Genomic DNA, 14220 nt, shown 5'->3' with positions numbered 1-14220 from the left:
ATGCTCACCAGGACAGAGTCCAAGGAATTCTGAGCTTGGAGGGACTGAGGGCAGGTGAGGAGCACCTGATGGTCCCTGAGCTGGAGAAGGCACTCAGGGGGTGCTCCATGGCTCTGTAGGATCCTCATCCTCAAGGAATAATAATAAATAGTATATATTAATAGATAGAATAGATTATATATAATATGACATATATATAAGGAATAAAATAGAATAAAAGTGGGAAAAATCCCCATCAGCCACAGGAAGATGGAAATTCCCAAATCCCCTGCAGGGATAACCCTGACTGGCCCAACATCCCCAGGCACCAGCTGAATGATGAATTGGGATGGAATCACAGCATCCAGAGAGCTGGAAAACACCAGAAACCCTAAAAATTTTGGGGATTGGACAGGTTCCTGTGCCCGGGGCTGGGCAGGGGTGGGGGGCACTAGAGGGCACTGTCGCCTGCAGATCGGGACAGGGAGGACAGGGAAGATATCCCGAGATCCCAGCTCTGCATCCCGACCTCTGGAATGGGAGACTGGGCCAAAAAACCCGGTATCTGTAAAAATAAAATTAAAACAAAAAATAAATAATTATGATAATAATAGTAACAACAACAATAATAATGATTTCAACATATACCTCCTAATATGAGGTATTTAATACCACAGTATCATAAATTTAAAAATAAAACCTTCTCAGGCTGCTGGGAGGTGCTGTGGGTGCAATACCCAAACCTTTTCTCCCTGACTATTGCAATAAATTGGGATTTTTAACATCTTCCAACCCGCTCAGCCTCGGGCCAGCTCCAAAAGTAGCCAAGGAATTTCCTGGGCTGGAGAGGGTCAGACCTCTGGCAGGGTGCTTGCCCTGGGTTCACCTTTCCAGAAGGAATTTTCTTTGGGATTTTGCTCTGGAGCAGGGGGAGGGGAGGAAGGCACAGGTGCTGCCTCTGGAAAAGTCGTGGAGCGAGTGCTCACAGGTAAAAATTCACTTGGTAAAGAAAGTAAATGAACAGCAGATCCTTCCCAGGGCAGGAAGCAGGGCTGGGCTGGGCTGGGAGCAGCTTTGATTTCCAGGGTGAAGCTGTGGGGATGTGGAGACAGAGCAGAAATTCCTCACCTGGAATTCAGCCAGGACCCCAGGACTGGGCAGGATTTGGGGATCCATTGTCTCTGCTTGGAGAGGGAAGGGTTAAAGCCTTGAGGACTGCCATGACATCCCAGGTACTGCAGCTCTGGTGGCTGGAGTTAATTCCAGACTGAAACCAACCAGGAGTGGGAACCTTTAGGGGAAAAAAAAAAAAGGGGAAATATTTCCTTTCCCTGAAGCAGCCACTCCCAAATTCCCAGTGCCACTGGTGAGGCTGGAGAGGGGTCTGGGCTCACATTCCTGGGTGTCCTCAGGTTCCTGGGTGACCTCACTCCCGCTCCACACCTGCCCCAGGAGCAGCCAGGAGGGTCAGACAGGCAGGGAAATTCCTGCTGTGGATCCCAAAATCCCATCCCAGCCAAGCTGCCCCTCTGGGAGAGCGGCAGCTCTGGATCCAGAGCCCTGGGAGAGCTCGGGCTGTGGGGGAGGTCCTGCATCCCTCGGCAGCCCCCAGCCTGCTGGAGCCCATCCCGAACTTCCCAGCCTTTGTTCTGCTGAAATCACCTGGCAGGAAATGAGCTCCCCCCACCTGGGGCTGCCTTGGGAACGGCTTCTCCCAGGTGAGCAGGACGGGCTCAGGAGCACAGGAACGAGGTGGGAGGTTCCTCAGGCTCCTGCTGCTGCTTTGAGACCCAGGAGAACTGGGAAAAAGAACTTTTTGGGGACCGCCCCATGGCTGGGTCATCCTGGTGCACCTCCACCCCCCCCAGGCAGATTTTATCTCGCAGAGATTTATTTCCAGTCTTCTTTTCAAGACATGATGTCAGGATTCTAATAACCTGACTGAGGCAAATCCTGGCTGGAATTACCGTTGTGTTTATCAATTTCCTCCTCTCTTTTCTTCTCTTGTCTCGATTAATCATGGAACAGCCCCATGGAAAAGTGCTGTTAGCCCGACCTCCCAGCCAAGGCAGGCCTGCTCCCTGCTTCATCCAGGTTATTTTTAAAAATTCCCCCGGGATCAGAACTGTTGAATCAGAGGAGTGAGGAGTGGAGAAGAGCTGTGAGCTCATGGGGTCTGTCTGCTGGCCAGGGCAGCCCGGGCCCTGCAGCTCCCCTGGCTCAGCTCCTCCTTGGGCTCCCCTGCAGCTTTCCCTGCCGGGAGCAGAGCTCACACCCAGCTCTGTGCTGATGGCCTGCAGGCAAGGAGGAAGGTCCAGAGCTGACTGAGGGGTTTGAGGCTGATCTGTGGGATGGGATAAAGGATTGGGAACTGTCCTGCCTGGACATGGGGGACACAGGACCTGGAATGCTGCTCCATCAGCCCGGGAATCGCTGGGAAGGGATTTGTCCTGTTCAAACCTCTCATCTTCCCTGACCCAAACCTCTCGGCCCTCCCCGCTGCTGTGCCACCCCTGGTGCTTGTGAACAAGATGGGCAGCCCAAACAGGGCCTGGCTAATTAGCTGCAGCACGGCTCTTAATTGGTTTTGGGGCAGAAATGTCTCAGGTCTCTCTGCAGACATCCCTGCCTGGAGCACACGAGTTCCTCCTGCACATCCACGGTGCCCAAACCTGCTGTGCCTTCCCCTGGCACCGTGCAGGGGGCTGGGCTGGCTGCTGGGGGCTCCCCTGGCTGCTGGACCTGCCCAGCCAAGGTGCCCAAAGCCCGAGGTGCCCTCGATCTTCATGGCTCTGCCCCAGCCTTATCTGCCCGGAGTAATCACAAATAATTGGTGGCTCCCCAGTGGCCTGATCTAATAGCAGCACGAATAAAGTTATTTTGAACAGTTGTTCATGAGTTCATCTCCTGGAAAGCCTCAGCCCCAGCTGTTGCTGTGCTTTTGATTAAAAAAAAAAAAAAAATTAAACTCAAACTGGGGATTAGCGGGGCTAAGCACGTCTCAGCCCTCCCTCCTCCCCGTGTCAGGTGCCCGGCCGGGCTATAAACCCCTCTTTGTGTGCGGCTGCCTCGGCCCTTTCTCCCGGAGCTGGCACGGGCACCGCGGCGCTTTGGCAGCGCTCCGGGATGCCGGGCAGGGATGCTGGCAGCGCCGGCGGCTCGCGGTGCCCGGCCCGGCTGGCAGCAGCGCCCGCGGCAGCCTCAGCATCCAAATGGTCGCCCAGGCCTCCGGCCAAGTCCATTTGTTAATGGTCAAGCTCCGGGGAGCTGCGCCGGGAGAGGAGAATCGAATTAGGCACGAGAGGGAGGAGGGAGGGCGGCAGCGGGGATGGGGATGGGGATAGGACTGGGGGGGGGGTCTCCAGCCCGCAGGAGGGCGGGTGGCACTGCGGGGCTTGGGGACAGTGCGATGGCGAGGGTCCTGCAGCACAAAGGTGTCCCCAAAGCTCCGCAGTGGCGGTGTCCCCTCGGGGACAGCCGAGAGCAGCCGGGAAGGGGGGGACCCCTGGAATCCCCACCCCAGCCCAGCCCGGCGATGTCACCGCGCGGGTCACCCCGCACAGGTGCCCGGGGACCCCGCCAGGACATTCCCGGGTCCGGCTCCTGCTCCTGGAGCCGCTCCGGTGAGCGCAGAGCGGTTCAGCCCCGGGGCTGCGGCTCCGCGGGCTCCGGGCTCCGCTTTCCCCCCGCTCCGGTCCCTGCTCGGGCCAGCCCAGGAACGGGAATGTCCCCTCTGTCCTGCGAGGTGGCTGCGGACCCGAGAAACCCGCGCTGAGACCCCGCAAACCCCGCGCCGGAGCAGCCGGGCTGAGCCGGGGCCGGAGCCGGGACGATCCCGCTCCAAAGCCCGGGGTTCGGCCGGGCCCGGCAGCAGCGGGCTTGGGCTGGGGGCAGCGGTGCCAGGACCCCCCCTCTCTGCCAGCCCTGTGCCCGGCACAGCTGTCGGGACGCGGCGCCAGCGGTGCCTCCACATCTGGCCGCGCTCAGCACTCAGCACAGCTGGCCGCACATCCCCGCAGCTGGAGGGGAGCGGCGGAGCAGCCCCGGGCCGCACCTGCGGGGCTTTGCGGGGCTCTGGCTGCTGCCAAAGGCCGTGCCCGGAGCCCTCTGCACGAACAGCCCGTCGGGAGGTTTGGGGCAATTCTGGCTGAGGCAGAACAATAAGGGAGGGAGCGGGACCGGCGCATTCGGGGATGTTCTTGCTGAGACGGGGTCATCAAGGAGAGGATACGGACAATAAGGAAGAGTTTCACACTTAACTTCCCTTGTCCAATCAATTAGGTAGGAACAGAGTCACTCCATCCATCCGTCCTCCCGAGGAGGTCCCCCCTCCTCCTGAATAAAGATAATTTTAAAAGCAGAGCGAATAATTTGCACCGATAATTCACCAAAAATTGGGAATACTTTGGAGCAACACAGTGAAAAAAGCGAAAATTAGGTCAAAAAGCAGAAAAAAATGGATAGTACCAAATCCTTGATATATTCCAGGCTGAACATGCAGAATATTGCCTTAAAGCTCAAGCTGATAAGGAGATGATAATAACTAAATGGACTTAATTAAGATATTTATTCCCAATCTCTGAATCTCCTTCTCCAACCCTTTCCCTGTTTCAAAACTAAAGACACAAACCAGCGCAGGTTTCCCTGGGCCAGTTCCACCCAGCATTTCTTGCCCTGCCTCTCATTTTCCTTCTCAGCATCAGCCTCCAAACATCTGGGTGGTGGTGGAGCTGGGAGCTGGAAGCGCCACAGTCCAGGGAGAAAGGATGTTTTTGTGCTATTCCCAACCTTCCCAGAACAGAGACCTTCAGAAAGCCCCTCACAAAAGCTGCTTTCTTCCTCCCCACCACTCTGAGAAGCTGGGTGAGATCCTCCCTTATCTGCCCTCGGCAGCCTTGTACGAGACAGAGACCATCAAAAAGGAGGGGGAAGGGGTGACAGAAACCCCGGCCAGCTCTGGCTTTTTTGGTGGTTTTGTTTGTTGCTTTTTTAGCTTCTTTTGGTTCAAACTGGAGTTCTGGAGCCCTTCCAGCCTTCTCTATGCTGGGGGAGGATGTGGGATCACAAAGATTTACTGGAGACCCCCACTGATTAGAATTCTCCTTTCCCCCATATTAAAATTTCCTTTCTTTTTTTTTTTTTTTTTTTTTTTTTTTCTTTTTTTCTTTTTCTTTTTTTTTTTTTTTTGGTAGAATATTGAATCACAGTAAATTTGGGGAGGAAGTTTAAAGAAGCTGCACTGCTGAGCACACCTCACCCATCCCCACAGGATCCAGCTCGCTCCCTCAGTCCTTGGACTGGGCTCCACACGTGCCCACAGCCTGGGGCAGCCTCCCAGCTGCATCCCCACCCCACAGCTCCTTTGGGGTGCAATTCCCTGTCAGGAATGCCTGGGAGCTCCAGGATTTGTTGTCCTGCAGAGCTGCATCCCTCAGAGCAGCCAGACTCCCCAGGCAGTGCCCAGGAGGAAGGGACAACACGGAGAAAGCTGCTCTGGGGGAGCTTCCTGCTCTTCAGGGCATCCTCATGGAAAATCCCACCTTATGGGATCCCACCTGAGGGGTCAGGACCCCTGGGAGGGCGCAGGACCCTGACACACACCTGGAGAAGAGCACAGGGACCTGGGGAACCCAAACAGGGCATTTTTAACCCCATTTGGCAGCACCACTGAGAGGGCAGGGACAGGGAATAACCCCACACTGAGCTCCCATTCCCAGATCCTGGAAAACCAGGACATCCCTTCCTGCAGCACATCCCTGAGAACATATTTTATCTTCTACATAATCACAAGGAGGAGGGAAAAAAAAGAAAATTATTATTTAAAAAAAAAATCCCCTCGCCTTCGAGATTCCCAGACAGTTCACTCAGCATCCTCATGCTACTGATGTAATCCTGGAGGAAAATCCCCTGGGCCTGGGGAGCTGGAGCTGCTCCCAGCCCGTTCCTGCCCTGGGGGTGGGCAGCCCCCAGAGCCCCCCAGAGCTGCAGCACCCTGGGCACGTTTTTATGGCCCCATTTCTGCACTTGTTGAGTGCCTGAATTCCCCCTGCCCCCACGGGGAACATTAATAGCTCAGCAGAGCTCTTTGCTAATTCCATCCTCTGTCCTTTGTGTTCAGCTGCAAGAAAAATTAGCCAGGAATAAAAAATGACCTCATAATAAACAGCCCTGAGCCCAGCACTGCTGATTCCTGAGCAGGTACTGCCTCCAGCCCCACAAAACTTCACCCTGCTCTGCAAAGAGCCTCAGGGCCAGCCCCGAGCTGGGGGGAGCAGTGGGGCAGGAGATAAGGCTGTGGCACCGGGCCAGGGGCAGGTTTGACCCAAATTGCTCCATCCCAGCTGGCTGAGTGATTCACTCAGGCAAGGGCCTGGCCTGGCTGCCAGGTTGGGGCTGCTCTCAGGGATGGGAGGGAGGAGGAGGGGGGGCTGTGTTTTGTTTGTCCCAGCGCCTTGGTTATCCAGGGAAGCGTGACACACGTGGTGGGAAGGCTTGGAGCTGCCTGCCCAGCTCCCCTGGGACCTCTCCTGCTCTGAGCTCAGGAGCAGCAGCCCAGTCATGGTGGGACCCATAAGTCTGTCCTGATCCTAGAACTCTGTCCTGGACCCCATAGCTCAGTCCTGATCCCATAACCCTGTCATGATACCATAACTCTGTCCTGGTCACCATAACCCTGTCCTGGTCCCAGAGATCTGTCCTGATCTCACAGCTGTGTCCTAGTCCCCACAACCCTGTCCTGATCCCATTCCTCTGTCCTGACCCCATAACCCTTTCCTAATCCCCGGAGTTCTATCCTGGATCCCATAGCTCTATCCTGATCCCATAACCCTGTCCTGACCCCATAGCCCTGTCCTGGTGCCAGGTGTGACAGCCCAGGGGAGCACCAGGACCTGCAGGATCCCGACCCCCCTCCAGCCCAGGGGCTGTTTTTCAGGGATGGGTGGAGACCCCCGGAGCAGCAGGGAGCCCTCCCGTGGGTTTGGAGCTGTCTGGGCTTTGCCATGGCCATGGCCATCGGGTGGGGCTGGGGGGAACCAGCCCTGAGTGGGCTTTGCAAGGTTTGGGGAATCAGGAGTTGTGAAATCATGGAATCATTCAGGCTGGAGAAGAGCTCTGGGATCACTGAGTCCAACCATTCACTGTGAGGCCACCACTGCCCCGTGTCCCCAAGTGCCACCTCCACAGGGATTTAAATCCTCCAGGGATGGGGATCCCTGCCCTGTGCCAGGGTTTGTGCCTTTCCACCGAGCAATTCCCCAAATATCCAACCTGAACTTCCCCTGGGGCTGAGCACAGCCTGGGGACCCTCAGCATCCAGCCCAGCTCCATCCCATCATTTTTTGGGATGCACACAAACCCTGCAGGGCTCAGGGCTTGGCCAGACAGCTGCTGGCACAGTGACCCCAAAAAACGCTGAAATAGAAAATGCAACAAATCCTACAGTTTCCTGTCCCTTCCCACTCGGGTTTTGCTGGGCTAAATCGTTCCTGAATCAGCCAGGCTGGGTCAGAAATGTCCTTTAATGAAGAGCAGCAGGGCTCTGGATTATTTCCCAAGCTCCAGCGAGGTTTAATCCCTGCCTCTCTAAGCCACACGTGCTTTAAGGAGGATAGATTTTACTCCCTGGCATTTCATGCCTGCTGTGTTTTAAAGGCTGTTGCCAGCTTAGTTTAGACCCCCAAAATGTTGGTGGAACTGCAGGGGGGAGGTGGGGAGGGGCTTAAAAACAACCTCAGAGCAGACCTGAGTCTCCTGTGTTCTCCTAGAAAGGCTGGAGACTTCCCAAAATTTTTGGGAAGGGTCTGAAAACATCCTGGGGGTGATGAGCACCCTCAGCTTACCCCCAGCACTGCTCCAGCCACCAGGGCTGATCCCAGGGCGCTCCCCAGCACCAGGAAAGGACTTTGCTCATTAGTCCTGGCTTAACTCTGTGCTCTGTTTGGTTAAGCCCGGCCTGGAGTGAGCCAATCTGCAGCAGGGAGGAAAAGCCCTCGTGGCCTCTCTGCTCTTCCCGGGGGGAGCCCCAATGGGGGGACATTAAAGGCTTTTGTTTCCAGGAGCTGTCAAAGCCCTCACCTTTCACAAGCACTAAAACAGCCCAGGGAGGGGGAAAAAAAAAGAAAAAATAAAAAAAGATCTGCGAATGGAATAGTAATTCTGGAGCCATAAATCTGAGCCTGTAAATCAGGGATTGACGGGGTGCTTGCTGCACTGTCTGGGGAGTTCACCTTCCAGGGTTTCTTTCACCTGAGGAAAAGAGAAAAAAAAAATAAAAATCCCAGAGTCTGTGCCCTTCCACTGCAGGGGTGCTGTAAATCACATTAATGTCTCACCCTGGTCTTGAACGGCCCCAAAGGAGCAGAGAGGGAAAGTGGCTGAGTGAGAAAGGGCAGGGGGGGAGCTTTGATTTCATCCCAGCAACTCCCAGAGCCAAACCCTTCCCTCCCCCAGGCCGAGCCCTGCTGCTGCTCCTGCCGGGCTCAGGGGCTGGGGACGGCCTGGGGACAGCTTGGGGACAGCCTGGGGACAGCCTGGCTGCTGCTGGAAAACCTCGGGATCAGCCTGTGGCATTTGGGATTGAGGGAACACATTGGGGTGGGAGCAGAGATGGGGACGGTGCTCAGAGGATGTCACCACCCAACCAGGGAATCATTAAAAAAAACATTGGAAAAGGGTTGGGAAAGGTCATAAAGTCCAACCTTTGGGCAAATCCAGCAGCCCACAGGGCAGGGAATGACCCTGCCATGTCCCCATCCATCCTGGGAATGGGGAGCAGCACCCCAACACCAGCTGGGATGGCAACAGGGCCACCCCTGCGTGTCACTGTCACCCAACAGGAGCCACCCTCTGCCCCAGGGCAGCTCGTCCCCAGTCTGGGGTCCCAGCAGCCCCGGAGGATGGGAGGGAGGGCCCAGCAGAGGAGCCCACAGAGGGACAGCAGCACCCACCTGCTCCTCTCCTGGGAGGGTCACAGCAGGCGTGGGGAGCAGGATGGGAGAAGGTGGAGTGGGGAAAAACCCCCAGTGGGCACCAGGCTCTGTCCTCGAGCAGAAATGAAACACTGTTGGGTTTTGGGGTTTTTTTTCCCTGTAAGTTTTACCTTTTTTTCTCCCTCCCCGTGGCTTTCCCCGTTTCTTTTCCTACGGTTTTACCCGATTGGGATCAAAGGGCTGCAGCTCAGCAGGGCTGACCCGGGCATGCCAAGGGCTGGAGCTGCTCTGGGCCATCACCTGGGCATCATCCCACCTCAGCCGAGGCTGCGGGAGAGGAAGAGGAGGAGGAAGAGGAGGGGAGGGCGCTGGCAGGTGGAGCACAAGTGCGCGCAGGGATCTCCTCTCCTCTCCTCTCCCTAATCCGCCCTTCAAAGCCGCCGGGCGCAGCTGCGGCCTCTGAGCTCCAACAGGTGACAGCTCAGCTGTCCCCTCCCCACGGGGGTCCTGGGGGGACAGAGGGTCCCCAAGGCTCCGTCCTGCCCTGGGGACACCTCCTGGGCGTGTGCCCCGTGTCTGCTCCCGGCGGGATGGACACGGCAGGGGTGGGAGGAACCCAGAGTGCAAAATCCTCCTGAGAGCGCTGCTGGGAAAGGGGGGGCTCACCTGGGAAAGGGGGGGAGTACATCTAGGGGAAGGGGGGAATCACCTGGGGAATGGTGGGGTTCACCTGGGGAATGGCGGGCTCACCTGTTCCGCACGGACACAGCACCAAGGCCCTGCCCGCAGCCTCTGGAGGCTCTGGCACCTTCCAGCAGCGCCGGGACACGGCGGGAGCGGCTTCCCAGCCCTGGCCCGCGGCAAATTCCTGCGGGGATCCCCTCGGGCCAGGAGGTGACAACAGCCCCTGGGCAGGAAAGGTTTTATCGCCTCACTGGGGAAAACCCGCCTGGGAACAGCATCCTGGACTGCCCGTGCCCTCCACAGCCCCCAGCAGAGCCGCAGGAGGGGCTTTTGGGGTAAACTCAGCACCAGGAGAGGATTTTTTGGCTAACCCGACCAAATCCGGCAATCCCAGCGGGCGGGGAGACGAGGGGGTTTTATTTCAGCAGGAGGGCAAAGGGACGGGCAGGGCGTGCGGAGCATCCCGGCCACAACCCACATCCCGCTGTCAGCACCGGGCTGGGGCACGGCCTGGGAGGCTCCAGGTCCATCCCTGCTCCCACGAGAGCCTCAGCATCCCCCAGCGATCCGATCCGATCCCATGCCATGCCATGCCATCCCCAAAGGGACGCCCGCATTTCCCACAATTGTGCATAAACACAACAGAGCGTGACCTGAAATAACCGCCCCCAGCTGCAGCTCGGATAAACAACTCCCTCACCTGCCCAGCCCCCTGAAATACCCCTCGGACCCTAAAAAGTGCAGGTGTGGGGCAGCCCCGTGCCCCCCATCCCGCGGAGCCGCCGGCCGCGCTCATTAAGCCCCCGGAGCCGGCGCTGTCTGAGCAGCGCCATTATCTGAGCATTCCCCAGCCCCCTTCCCCACCGGTAATTTCTCCTTATCTGCATATTTTATTGAAAATTAAAATCCTTTCGCATTTTTCCCAGGGCTGGCGCGGGAAGGATCTTTTCTCGCAGCCCTACTTGACTCCAATTAGTTGGGATAACAAAGCTGCCGCTGTCGGGGGATTATTGACAAATGCTCCGGGGAAAAAAAGAAAAAAAAGGAAAAAAGGGGGCAGGAGAACGGTCAGTTCAAATGACAGCTTTTAAGGCTGGAAAACAAAACCTCCGGGCCACGAAAAGCGCTGGGGAGGCAAGGAAAATCCCAATTCCTGCTTTTTTTGGATGGCATTCCCATTGATCAGCCCCCTCGAGCCAGGAGTTTGTGTCGCGCTTCTCCCGGGTCAGCAGCAGCATCCCCCGGGAGCAGCGAGGATGGGAATCCATCCCAGCCCATCCCTTCCCAGTTTCCCAGTGCTCCCAGCCCCAGTTCCCATGGGCGCTCCTGCCCCTCCAAACCTGCTCCTGCAGCTGCGCCCGCGCACAAAGGGACTGAGGAGCATTGAGAGCAGCACAACTCCTTCACTGATAACTCCTTCATAATTTTTCCCTGACTTTTTTTCCTCCCCCCCTCTTCTCCTTAATTTCAACTAAAAGAATAGAGGGGGTAAAAAATGAAGCGCGCTCGATAAAGGGCAGTGAGTGTTATCCCCGAAAAAAAAAAAAAAAAGAAAAGAAATCAATAAAAACCGCACAGAGCTTTTTTTCTTCCCTAGGTGGCTCGGACAGCTGGCTCTTTAAATATTAATCAGGGGCTCATTGATATGCAAATCCGGCCAGGGGAATAATGCTGCCGCAGCTGCGCAGCCCCGGCTCCCGGCGATGAATGGGAACCGCTGAGGACACAGGTGCAGGGAGCGGAGCCGCTGCACTCGGGAATGTGGCAGCCGTGCCCCCAGAGCCCGAGCGGGGCAATCTTCTCCCTCTCGAGGCTCCCCGAGCCGCACAAGGTGTTAATCTCGTGATTGTGTTCCCTCGCTGGCCTTTTGCCCTGACACTTGGCCCGTTCGGCTCGGCCCCGCGCCAGCCCGTGCCCGGGATTATTTATTGTTCCCTTCCCAGAACCAGCAGTAAACAGGAAAAACGGGGCATCCCACGGCTGGAACCCTCGGGATGTGCAGCGTCCCTGTCCCCTGGGCCCCCCTGGCTGTCACCTCCCGTGTGACAGGCTGGCGGTGGCACCTGTGACACCTGCAGGTGTCGGGGTGGCACCTGCTGCTCCTCCTGCCTGATTCCCACCCTGCTGTGGGCGCCAGGAGAGCAGAGGCAGGGTCAGCACCTGCTGGGTGTCACTGGATGGGTGGATGGATGGATGGATGGATGGGTGGGTGGATGGATGGATGGGTGGGTGGGTGGATGGATGGATGGATGGATGGATGGATGGATGGATGGATGGATGGATGGTGGGATGGGATGGATGGAGGGGGGGGGGGAGGGGGATGGATGGATGGATGATGGATGGAGGGAGGGAGGGAGGGAGGGATGGATGGATGGGATGGATGGATGGATGGATGGATGGATGGATGGATGGATGGATGGATGGATGGATGGATGGATGGATGGATGGATGGATGGATGGATGGATGGATGGATGGGCAGGTGGATGGACGGATGGATGGACAGACAGATGGACAGATAGATGGATGGATGGGTGGGTGGATGGATGGACAGACGGGTGGATGGATGGATGGATGGATGGATGGATGGATGGATGGATGGATGGATGGACAGATGGACAGATGGATGGATGGATGGATGGATCACAGCCCATGGGTACCAGGCGCCCACAGCTGCTCCCGGTGGGCAGATGGCAGCTCTGGGCACAGCTGCAGCAGCTGGAAATGGCCACAAAGGCACAGAAATCCTTTGGGAGGGTGGGAGGGAGCCAGCCACAGCTCCAGGGTGGGCACCAGGGACACGTAGGTGTGTCACACAGCTCAGCTGTGGCAGCCTGGCCTGACTTGGAGGGGCAGGGTGGGACCAAGGCAGGGCTGGCCTTGAAAAGACTCCCAAGATTGTTTTTCCAACCAGGGAATGATGCTTCTCAAATCCAGGACCCCCTTCAGCCCTAAACCATGGCGTGTCCCACATTTGTCAGTGAACACCAGAATTTCCTCCTCCATAAAGTTGGAAAAACACCCAGTCTGGGCTGTTCCATGTAAGGAGCAATTATTCCTTTCCAAAGCCCAGTGAAACCAAAGCCATTCCCATAATCACCCACTGGATTTTATCAGCCTGTTTGGGTTAGGCTTTGCCCCTTTGGCTAATTCCTAATTGATTCTTTAATCCTGACAAGTTTTTTATTGCCTGATACAAGAGGGATTTAGCCCAGGAGCAGCAGGAAAGCAGCTCCCAAACCCTGGGAGACGCAGGACACGGGGCAGGGATGACCTCATCCCCAGCCAGGGCTTTATTTGATAATCTATCAGTTATTTATTATTCTAAGTAACCACTTGCAGGTGCTGTGATTGCAGTGGGATTGTCCCAGCACCCGGGGAAGCTCAGCCCTGTGCAACCCTACCCGAGCTGCTACTGCAGAGGGAGCAGGGTCCAGCCTGGGCTGGGGAAGGGGGAAATGTGGGCATGGGCATGGCAAAATCCATGGAAAAACGGGACAAAATCTGTGGGAAAATGGGGAAAAAATCCGTAGAAAAATGGGGCAAAATCTGTGGAAAAATGGGGAAAAATCAATGGTAAAATGGGGAAAAATCTGTGAAAGAATGGGGAAAAATCAGTAGAAAAATGGGGCAAAATCTGTGGGAAAATGGGACAGGAGTTTGTCCCTCACACGGGGACAATTCCAGAGCTTTGTCCTCCTCACCTGCCTGCCTGGAGAATGTGCCCAAGCTGAGGATTTGGGGCTGTGACGAGGAGCCAGGCCATGGATGTCCCCACAGAGTTCCTGCCCGGGTGGCACCCGGAGGGCTCAGCCAGGCACATCCCTGTCAATCCTCTGCAAATCCCGAGTTTGCATTCGGGAGCTCATTCTGGATGCCTCTCCGTTGGCTTTTGTCCTGGGGAGAGGTGGGATGGACACCCCAGGGAGGTGCCAGGGACACCCCAGGGAGGTGCCAGCCCAAAGCCACCCCAGTGCCACAAAGCTGCCACTCCAGGCAGACCTGGCAGGGCTGTCCCCCCACCCAGCACCAACTGTGGGATTCCCAATCCCAGGGGATGCTGATCCCGGGGCCGCAGCTGCGAGGAGGTGCCAGGAATGAGCCCCTGCAGTGCCAGCACAGCAAGGGGCTTTAGCAGCAAGGAATCCTGCATTTCCCTGCAGGCTCTGGAGCTGGAATCCCCCGGGACTGGAGGCACTGCAGGGCTGGCCCCAGGCAGAGCACTGAAGGTGCCTTCCCAAATCATCTGCCCTTTGTTGTCTGGCCAAGCTCCTTCAACCAAGCAACACCCCGAGGAAAGCTGGAAAATGGGATTTTGAGTGGCAAGACCCCGTTGTGGCTTCAATTTTAACCCCAAGTGGGAGGGAGGGAAAAAAGCAGGGAGTTGGGAGAATCATTTTTTCATTAAAATCAAAACGGATCCATAATGAAAATAGACTTGGAATGGGAAAAGCCGAGTGCAAATGGAAGCTTTTAAAGATTCTTTTGACTGACAATAACCTGAAGACCCTCCAGGAACTCCAGCCTGGAATAATCAGATTAAATGGAAACTAATATACGATCCTGAAATCCATCCCATGCTGCTCTAAACTTGGAGCAGCTGGATAATTTTGCCTACAGGTTTGTGCC

Source organism: Serinus canaria, chromosome 14 (assembly GCF_022539315.1).
Source record: "Serinus canaria isolate serCan28SL12 chromosome 14, serCan2020, whole genome shotgun sequence".
Classification (NCBI taxonomy): Eukaryota; Metazoa; Chordata; class Aves; order Passeriformes; family Fringillidae; genus Serinus; species Serinus canaria.
The sequence above is the reverse complement of the archived record's forward strand: the minus strand, read 5'-3'. Positions refer to the sequence as shown.